Raw genomic sequence first — 8,823 nt, 5'->3', positions numbered from 1 at the left:
TTTGTGCCTCATGGCTTGGTTTTTGCTCTGATATGCATTGTCAGCTGTGAGACCTTAGACAGGTGTGTGCTTTTCCAAATCATAGGTAATCAATTGAATTTACCACAGGGGGACTTCTCAGAAATGATCAAGAGAAAAAGGGGGTCATCTGAGATAAATTTCAAGTGTCATAGTAAAAGGTCTGAATACTTATGTCAAAGTGAAATTTCACTTTTTTCAATTAATTGGCCAATTTTCAAAAAATTAAAAATTCAAAAAATTACTTTTATTTTTCGTAACATAAAGCTGCGACATATTAAAATGTGAAAAAAGCAAAGGGAAATATTTTGCAAACACAATGGTGTGGCCCATTTACACAGCAGGTAGAACAACCTTCTCCTTCCCAGGTTGTAGAAATGTAACTTTTCACTAGAAAATGATTAACTGAATAAAAATCTACAAGTTTTTACTTAGTAAATAAAGGCTTCGTGAACAAGCTTTTTCTATCCTGTTAAATCCCCATCCATTGCACACATCACTGTGGATGTGAAGCACCCACTCTGAAGTGCCCTGTTATGCCTAGTTACCAGGTGTGTTCACTGGAGAATTCCTCCCCTCTGGCAAGTTGTAGGGAGACTCAGAGATGAGGAACAAGAGGGGGATAAGGAGATGGACAGACATCGACCCTAAATGTCTGATTTTCAGACCAAATTATCAGCATTTTTTATGCATGCTAATATACCAATGGTGGATTTGCTGGCAGGGAGGCTAGCATCTGTATATAACTATAATATGAATAAAAAGTGTTTGATTACAATACTACATGAGATCCATGAGCCATGAAATATCTTGTCCTCATGAAATTCACAGCCAGGCTAAGAAGTCATAAAAAGAGTTCACTACCTGCTGCTGATTTCATTTCCAGATGAGAACATTATCCTTTCCAGGCTAGAGAATGGTAGTTGAGGTGGCTGTGGCTCAGGAGGTAGAGCAGTTGCCCACCAATCGGAGAATTGGTGGTTCGATCCCCAGCTCCACCAGTCCCTATGCCAAAGTGTCCTTGAGCTAGATACTGAACCCCAAACTGCCTCTGATGTGTCACTGGTATGTGAATGTGTGTGCACTTAAATGTATATGATATAAGTGCTGTATGAATGTGTGTGTTAATGGCTGAATGTGACCTGTAGTGTGAAGTGTGTTAGTGTGATCGATACGACTAGAAAAGCGCTATATAAGTAAGTACATCTATATTGTGGGAGATGAGAGGGTAACCCTAACCCTAACCCTAATCATCAAAAACATATAAAAAACTTTATTAAACCCACTGTCCCTTAGTACACAAAGTGAAGTGAGAGGGGAATTTATCATTTCTTAAGTATTTTTCTGTATTTTATTTTTAGTTTAAATGTCCATTAATTTGACTGATTTAATCATCTAAAATAAATACTGAAATTAAAAATTAATCTAGCGGCTAATAATTTTGCATTATAATATTGGCATTATGAGCAGAAATTGCTCATACACTGCTTTGTGGTCCATTTTAAAATGTTGGAAATAAGTCCTTTAGTGTAGAAATGTGGATTACATAAACATAAGCCTACACCTGTCCCCCATGATCAGGATTATAAATGCAGAAATGTACATTTCTATGAAGAGGAGTCATGTCTCTCCCCATGTGACTCAGTCCCAACAGCAGGGTCTGTACAGTGGTTCAGTGTCCTTTCTCAATCCGTCCTGTTACGTTCCAGCCAACCCACCCCCTACTGATCCGCCCTCTCTGCTCTGCTGTGCTCTGGCATGCAGTGATGCTGTAGATGCAGCAGACTGGAACAGACACTGTTTGATACTGAATGCAGTAGCCAGGGAGCATAACAGCATCCTGACAGACACCAAGGAGGACAACGATACTTAACTGGACAGCATCCAAGGTAAGGTTTTTATTTGTTTTTCCCCCTTCTTTATCTTTTCCTGACAAGTGCTACTTTCAGTATCTTAAATGACCCATATTATCCTGTATTGGATATTTCGCCATTCAACCTGTCCCCTGTCCACTCATTCAATTCTGTCTTATTATATGTTCTCTGGGTTTAGGCAGTCCTTTTGACAAGTTTTCAAAGTGGAATAAGTACTTATTTGTAATATACAGAAATTTGTAATTTATTACACTCAAGTGAAGAGCAGAGAGAGAGAATAGATCAGAATACATTACAATAAATAGATCAAGTTTATTTTTACATCTCGTGTCATTTGCATTTGTCTTAATATTTGAAATGTAGACTATGTTAAGTTATGTATTAATCTTAGGCATCAATCTCCTTAATCTGCTTAAGTCAAGGAGTGACTGTGATGTTGTGTAACATTAGAGGAGAAAAAGGCTATTGAAAAATATTTTAATTTTAGTCATTTTGACTAATAGAAATAATTGACCTAGACTTGTTGTCCATCAAATAGTTAACTTGTAAGATGAAGGAAATGAGTGTCGTGGTCTTTTATTATGGTCTAATATTAGATTTATGAATTTGTTTGTTTGTTCCTTGAGTACTTTAACAATTGACTTGTAAAGGGATGCAAACTCAATTTATTCACTACTCACTTTAATGGTAGAAAAAAAAATACCAAAACAGCATTGTTTTTCTTCTTAGCTACTATTTACTTTCTAATCTAAACAACAGTGTTAGTAGAATAGTAGTGCAAACTAGAAATGGCTATAATTTGAAGAAAACTGGAAATGCTGAAGTGTCAGTTAAGTGGGAGTACCGCATGAAGTTAAAGTTTTACTTCAAATGATAAGATAAAATAAGATAATCCTTTATTAGTCCCACAATGGGGAAATGTACATTGTTGCAGCAGCGTGTGATTGAAAAGATAGAAAAAGACATAAATACGAGTAAAAGACAAGATAAAAACAAGATAATGCTATAAACAATATACACAACAGTATAAACATGACAATGTAATAAAAAATATTAACAGAAGAGTAATATACACAGGACTTTATACATAGAGACAGAAAATGAACTAAATACAGATATTGCACATTTTGAAATGGAATTGCTCACAATGAATGACTGATAGCAGCTGTTTTGGATTAGGATGGATAAATTAAAGTGCAGAACCTAGTGAATGTGTCCACGTGAGTATGTGGTGAACTAGGAGCAGTGCTGGTTGTAGAGTTTGACAGCAGCAGGACGGAAGGACCTGCGATACCTCTCCTTCACACACTTTGGGTGAAGCAGCCTATCACTGAAGCACTGAATCATGATGAAAGCACTGAATGATGCTGAAATGTCAGTTTAAGTGTAATCATTGAATGAGGTGGAAGTGTAGTGTCAATTTAAGTATATTTACTAAATTAAGAGTTAAGTGTAAGTACTGAATGAAGTTGCGTCAATTTAAATGTAACTAGAATTACTACTTTGCATCTGTATGCCTCCACCAGCCAGTCCTGTGCTTACTTAGTATGTGAATTCTTGAGTTATGAACAAAAACACATTTTGTGAGGTCACAGTGATCTTGACCTTCAGTTTATCTTTGTGAATATTTGTACCAAATTTATAGAAATTCCCTCAAGTCATTACTGAGATTTTGTGTTGAGAATGAGAATGGGACATACAGACAAAAAGATGGCCAGATGGATGGACAACCTGAAACGTAATGCCTCCAGCCATACTGTCACTGGTGCAGAGGCATAAATATTGAATTCATCAGTTGAAATGACAGTGCTGAAGAAAGTTGAAGATTAAGTTTGTGTTTGAACACTGAAAGAAGTTAAAATGCCAGTCTAAGTGTAGGTGATCAATTCAATTCAATGTTATTTATATAGAGCTGAATCACAACAGAAGTTATCTCAAGGCACTTTTCATATAGAGCAGGTCTAGACTGTACTCTTTAGATTATTATAATTACAGAGAGACCCAACAGTTCCCACCATGAGCAGCACTAGGCAACAGTGGCAAGGAAAAACTTCCTTTTAAGAGGCAGAAACAGACTGCCTCAACCGGTTGGGTTAAGAGAGAGAGAGAGAGATGGAGGGGAAGGGAATAGCGACAGGAGAGCATAGTGCAGATTCATGTAAAAATGTAAAGTGGTATCAATAATACAAAAGAATAATAGGTAATAATAGTAATGACAAAGTCGTAAATGTAATAGTAGCAGTAACACAAGAAGCACTACTAATAATTTATAATTATAATAGCAGGTGTTGAGTGGAGTTGTAGGAGCAGCAGGAGACTTGTCATCACAGATCAGACTCTATAGCTCCAGAGGCAGATATACCTGCAGAAAGAGACAGAAGGAGAGAGAGAGACAAAAGAACACAAAACTACAGAAAAGGGAAGATAACGAGTTAGTAACATGTATTTATGGAATATGAATCCATACTGAGAGAGAGAGAGAGAGAGAGAGAGAGAGAGAAGCTCAGTGCATCATGGAAAATCCCCTAGCAGTCTAGGCCTATAGGAGCATAAAGCAAGCCTGAGCCAACCCTAACTATAAGCTTTATCAAAAAGGAAAGTTTCAAGACTACTCCTAAAAGTGAAGAGGGTGTCTGCCTCCCGGACCTAAACTGGGCGAAGGTTCCACAGTAGTGGAGCCTGATAGCTGAAGGCTCTGCCTCCCATTCTACTCTTGGAAACTCTAGGAGCCACCAGCAATCTAGCATTCTGGGAATCCAGTGTTCTGGTGGGATTGTAGGGAGCTATAAGCTCTTTAAGATAGGATCGTGTCTGACCATTAAGGGCTTTGTAGGTGAGGAGGAGGATTTTAATTCTATTCTGGATTTGACTGGAAGCCAATGTAGAGAGGCTAACACAGGAGAAATATGGTCTCTGTTCCTGTCAGTAAACATGCTGCAGCATTTTGAATCAGCTGCAGAGTCTTTGGAGACTTGTTGGGGCAGCCTGATAATAATGAATTACAGTAGTCCAGCCTAGAAGTAACAAATGCATGGACTAGTTTTTCTGCATCCTTTTGAGACAGAAAATGTCTGAGTTTGGTGAAATTATGCAGGTGAAAGAAGGCAGTCCTAGAAGTTTGTTTTATATGTGAGCTAAAGGACATATCCTGATCAAAGATAACTTTGGGATTCTTTACAGTGGAGCTGGAGGCCAGGGCAATGCTATCTAGCATAACTATGTCATTAGAAAATGTATCTCTGAGGTGTTCGAGGCCAAGTACAATAACTTTGGTTTTGTCTAAGATCAAAATAGAAAATTGCTGGTCACCAAGTCTTAATGTCCCTGGCATGCCTGAAGTTTAGCTAACTGATTTGTTTCATTGAGCTTCATAGACAAATATGGTTGTGTATCATCTGCATAACAATGGAAGTTTATGGAGTGATTCCTGATAATGTTGCCCAAGGGAAGCATATACAAGGTAAATAGAACTTGTCCAACTAACTATTATTTATAATAGACATAATACTAGTAGTTTATCCTTCTCTTTATTAATCTTTATTATCACAGATTAAGTGTTTTTAAACTGATAATACACACGAGAATGCTATTTTAAACAATTCTTTTCATTTGAACTAACAGAGAGAGGATCCCCAAACCTTCCCCACATCCCCACAGTTGTTTTCAACTTATATGTAAAAATTGCTATGGTAGATTATGGAGCCTGTGTATGCTGATTTTTTTCTTCTGTGAAAGCCTCTTCAGTGAATTAGCTCTCAGAGACCAGTCCTGTTAACCTACTGGTCTTATCTTAATATCCTTAAGCTTCGTCTTCTCATGTTGTGTAAGAGCAGTCTTACTCTGATGGTTAGGGTTAGAGACCATAATTACCATAACAATTAGACCATAATTAAGGTTTAAAGCTTTTCAACATGCTGTTTTGTCATCAGAAATGCAAACATCCAAGCTAACACAACACAGTACTAATTTTGCAGTTCAAACATACTTACATATTTACAAGGCTCAAAGCAGTCTGTGAGTCATCTCTCAGCATGTTTACAGGTACTTATTACTTCTATGTGCAGCCTCTACAGAACATACATTCTTGTTTATGTACAGTTGGGTGGACAGAATGTCTCATCCATATTGTTTGCAGGAATTTACATTTAAATTTTAAAGTTTAAAATAGAATGCAATATTGGACCAAAAAGAGGTGTAATGTTGGCAGCTAAATTTGGCAAAGTCAGTAAATGGTAAATGATAATACACCAAATGTTATGAGCCAGTCAACAAAAAGAAAAGACAGTATGTGGCTGCTACTGTACAGGACACACTGCCTGCATTGCGTGTACTAGATGGATACCTCTACTAGGTATAAGTCCCAATGTGAGGTGAGTTCTCCCTATCTTTGTGGAAATGCAGCTCCAGGGGTTTCCAGCTAGGCTAACTGACTAACAACACTGTCAGCAGCCTGGCAGGAGAGATGCTCTGCAGTGTCAGATTTCTGAGCTAACTTGGAGGTGACATCACTCCCAGTTCAGAGTTCCAACCACCAATGCAAATGGAACACAGCAATATCTCAGTAGTGATTACGCCATACAATTTATGGCAGCGACTGACAGCTGGAAATGAATACTCACCATCATGAAGTTGCAATTATCGGATTCTACACAGGGATTTTAATTTGAAACCGCAAATACAGGAAGTGGAAACTGTGGTGAGAACTGGTTGAGGCGATAGGGAAAGAAAGATGAAAAAAAAATGAAGTGGGCAAGATGGCCCACCCCGCTAACGTGAGCCCCTGCCCTGCAAAGACAAAGAAAAAAATTATAAACGTAATAAAACAAAATATTTCACTATGTTATTATTGGTATTTAAGTGCACTCATTACAAGTCAAGTTGTAATAATTCTATAAAATCATAGATGGACAGACGTCAACATCAAACATCTGAAAGTCTGAAAATATCAGCTTTTTTCAGACACACACTGCTGCTGATGAAAAGCTAGCCCTCATCCCACAACCCAGAGCCAACAAGTCTTCACATCTGTAGGACCATATAGGCTAATATATATATATAGGCTATTAAGGTAATTTTGCTGCGTTCTGTTTACCTCGGAGGTCGGAACTTGGAAATGGGAATCACGTCACTTTCAGGGTAACGGAAGTCGGGAAAACATGGATGCTGACAAAGCTTTTATAGTTGCTCTTTTGGAGTACTGACAACTTCAAAGCAAATCTGCACTCCACCTGAAAAACATCTCAGTTATTAAAATGTAAACACTTAAAATGTTCTTAAAACGCAGTTCAAATTGAACTGTTTGATTAAAAAAAGAAATGTTAAGTGATGAATGTAAACCCTTTCAAATGTATACCGGACTAGCCATCATTATTGCAAACAATTGTTAGACAGATAAACATTGGACAGTACTGTGTGTATGACAGATTTATTTGTTCCACATTTAGATATAACTGCTATAAACAGCAAAATTAGCAGAGTGTTCACTAGTATTTATGATTGAGTAGCTGCCATCTTGAATTTTTATGTCAGGGTTGGTGGGGTTTCTCTGACTTTCTGAGTTGGAATTCCAACTTCAGGGGGAACGCAGCATTAGTCCCTGTATACCCAGATAAGCCATAGGAGTCTACTAGCAGCAGGCCACCTAACTCCCTCCTTTGTTCCCATAACTAACAACTGGAGGTTGCCTAACAATAAAACATAACTGTGGGTTGTAATAAGCATACTCAGAAGACCTAGAGCCATTTTTAACAGGAAGACCACCTCAGAGCATATGTATACAGGGGTATGTATATTTTACACTTATTTTTGGATAGATATTCAGATTAGACTTCTGAGTTCATTCCAGTTAAATCAGGCAAGTGGCATGAATCATCACTTTGATGCCTCCATTTAGCCATGCGAACCTGACCACTTTATTCTTAATTCTAATGAGGCTTTAATCAAGCTGTATTCAGGGCATCAAGTCTTAGAGTCAGATGCATTTGTAACAGTGGTACTGTAGATAATCTGAAGTGGTATGATCCCAGGTCACTGAGTTCTCTGCTTCTCCTCTCTACCCTCTGTGGACCTTCCCTCTCATCCAGAACAGTGCAGTTGACTCATATTGGCATACATAACATGTCTCTCCATTTCACTGCCTCCTCCTCAGGAGCACCCTTTGACATCCAGGAAAAAACTTCTCAGCAGCTTCTCTCTCCATGCTGGCAGGTGGAGGTGTGATCTGGAGGGCAAGTGAAGGAGCAGGCATTTCCCATACATTAACTTGGCTTTGTGGTTGGTAGTGCACCTGAGTCTGCAGAGTTTTTTCCCAAGCTAGTAATTCTTGCCCCCTCCTGCCCCGAGTAGATCAAGGGTAGAAAAGAAAGTTGATTTTAATCCCCAAGGAGATTACAAACCGCATGAGTGATTAAATGAGACTTCTGTCTCAAAACAGGACAAATTACTGTACCACCTCAGACTTGGGAACCATTTTTACAGTGGTCTGTGCAGAACAAAGTAGATTAGACGTATCTCCATTTTGATGATCATTAATCACCTTGCGATCACAAGGAGGACTGCATATTTCTGCTGCTTAGAGCCCTGCTAGGACAGTAGGCATGAATTTTGTCTGATGACAGTCATGCTTAAGCTTAAACTGTTACCTGTAAATGTAACAAGTAGAAGTAAAGTAGAAATGCAGAAAATTTGAAAAAATGCGACTGTGCAAAACTAATTACATCAAACAGCTGAAAAATATTCACTGTAAAATGCAAAATGTTCATACTGACTACCTATGAAATGTAATCAATGTAATTTATTTTTTTCTTTCAACATCATCCCCTGGCATCTTTTATCTTATAGGGAACTCCAAGCAGGATTGTTTGCATACATATTGAAAAGTCAATGCCGACTTGGAGTAGAAGACAGGATCCAAACTCTGGTCTCTGCTACT

Source organism: Lates calcarifer, linkage group LG21 (genome assembly GCF_001640805.2).
Source record: "Lates calcarifer isolate ASB-BC8 linkage group LG21, TLL_Latcal_v3, whole genome shotgun sequence".
Lineage (NCBI taxonomy): Eukaryota > Metazoa > Chordata > Actinopteri > Centropomidae > Lates > Lates calcarifer.
The sequence above is the reverse complement of the archived record's forward strand: the minus strand, read 5'-3'. Positions refer to the sequence as shown.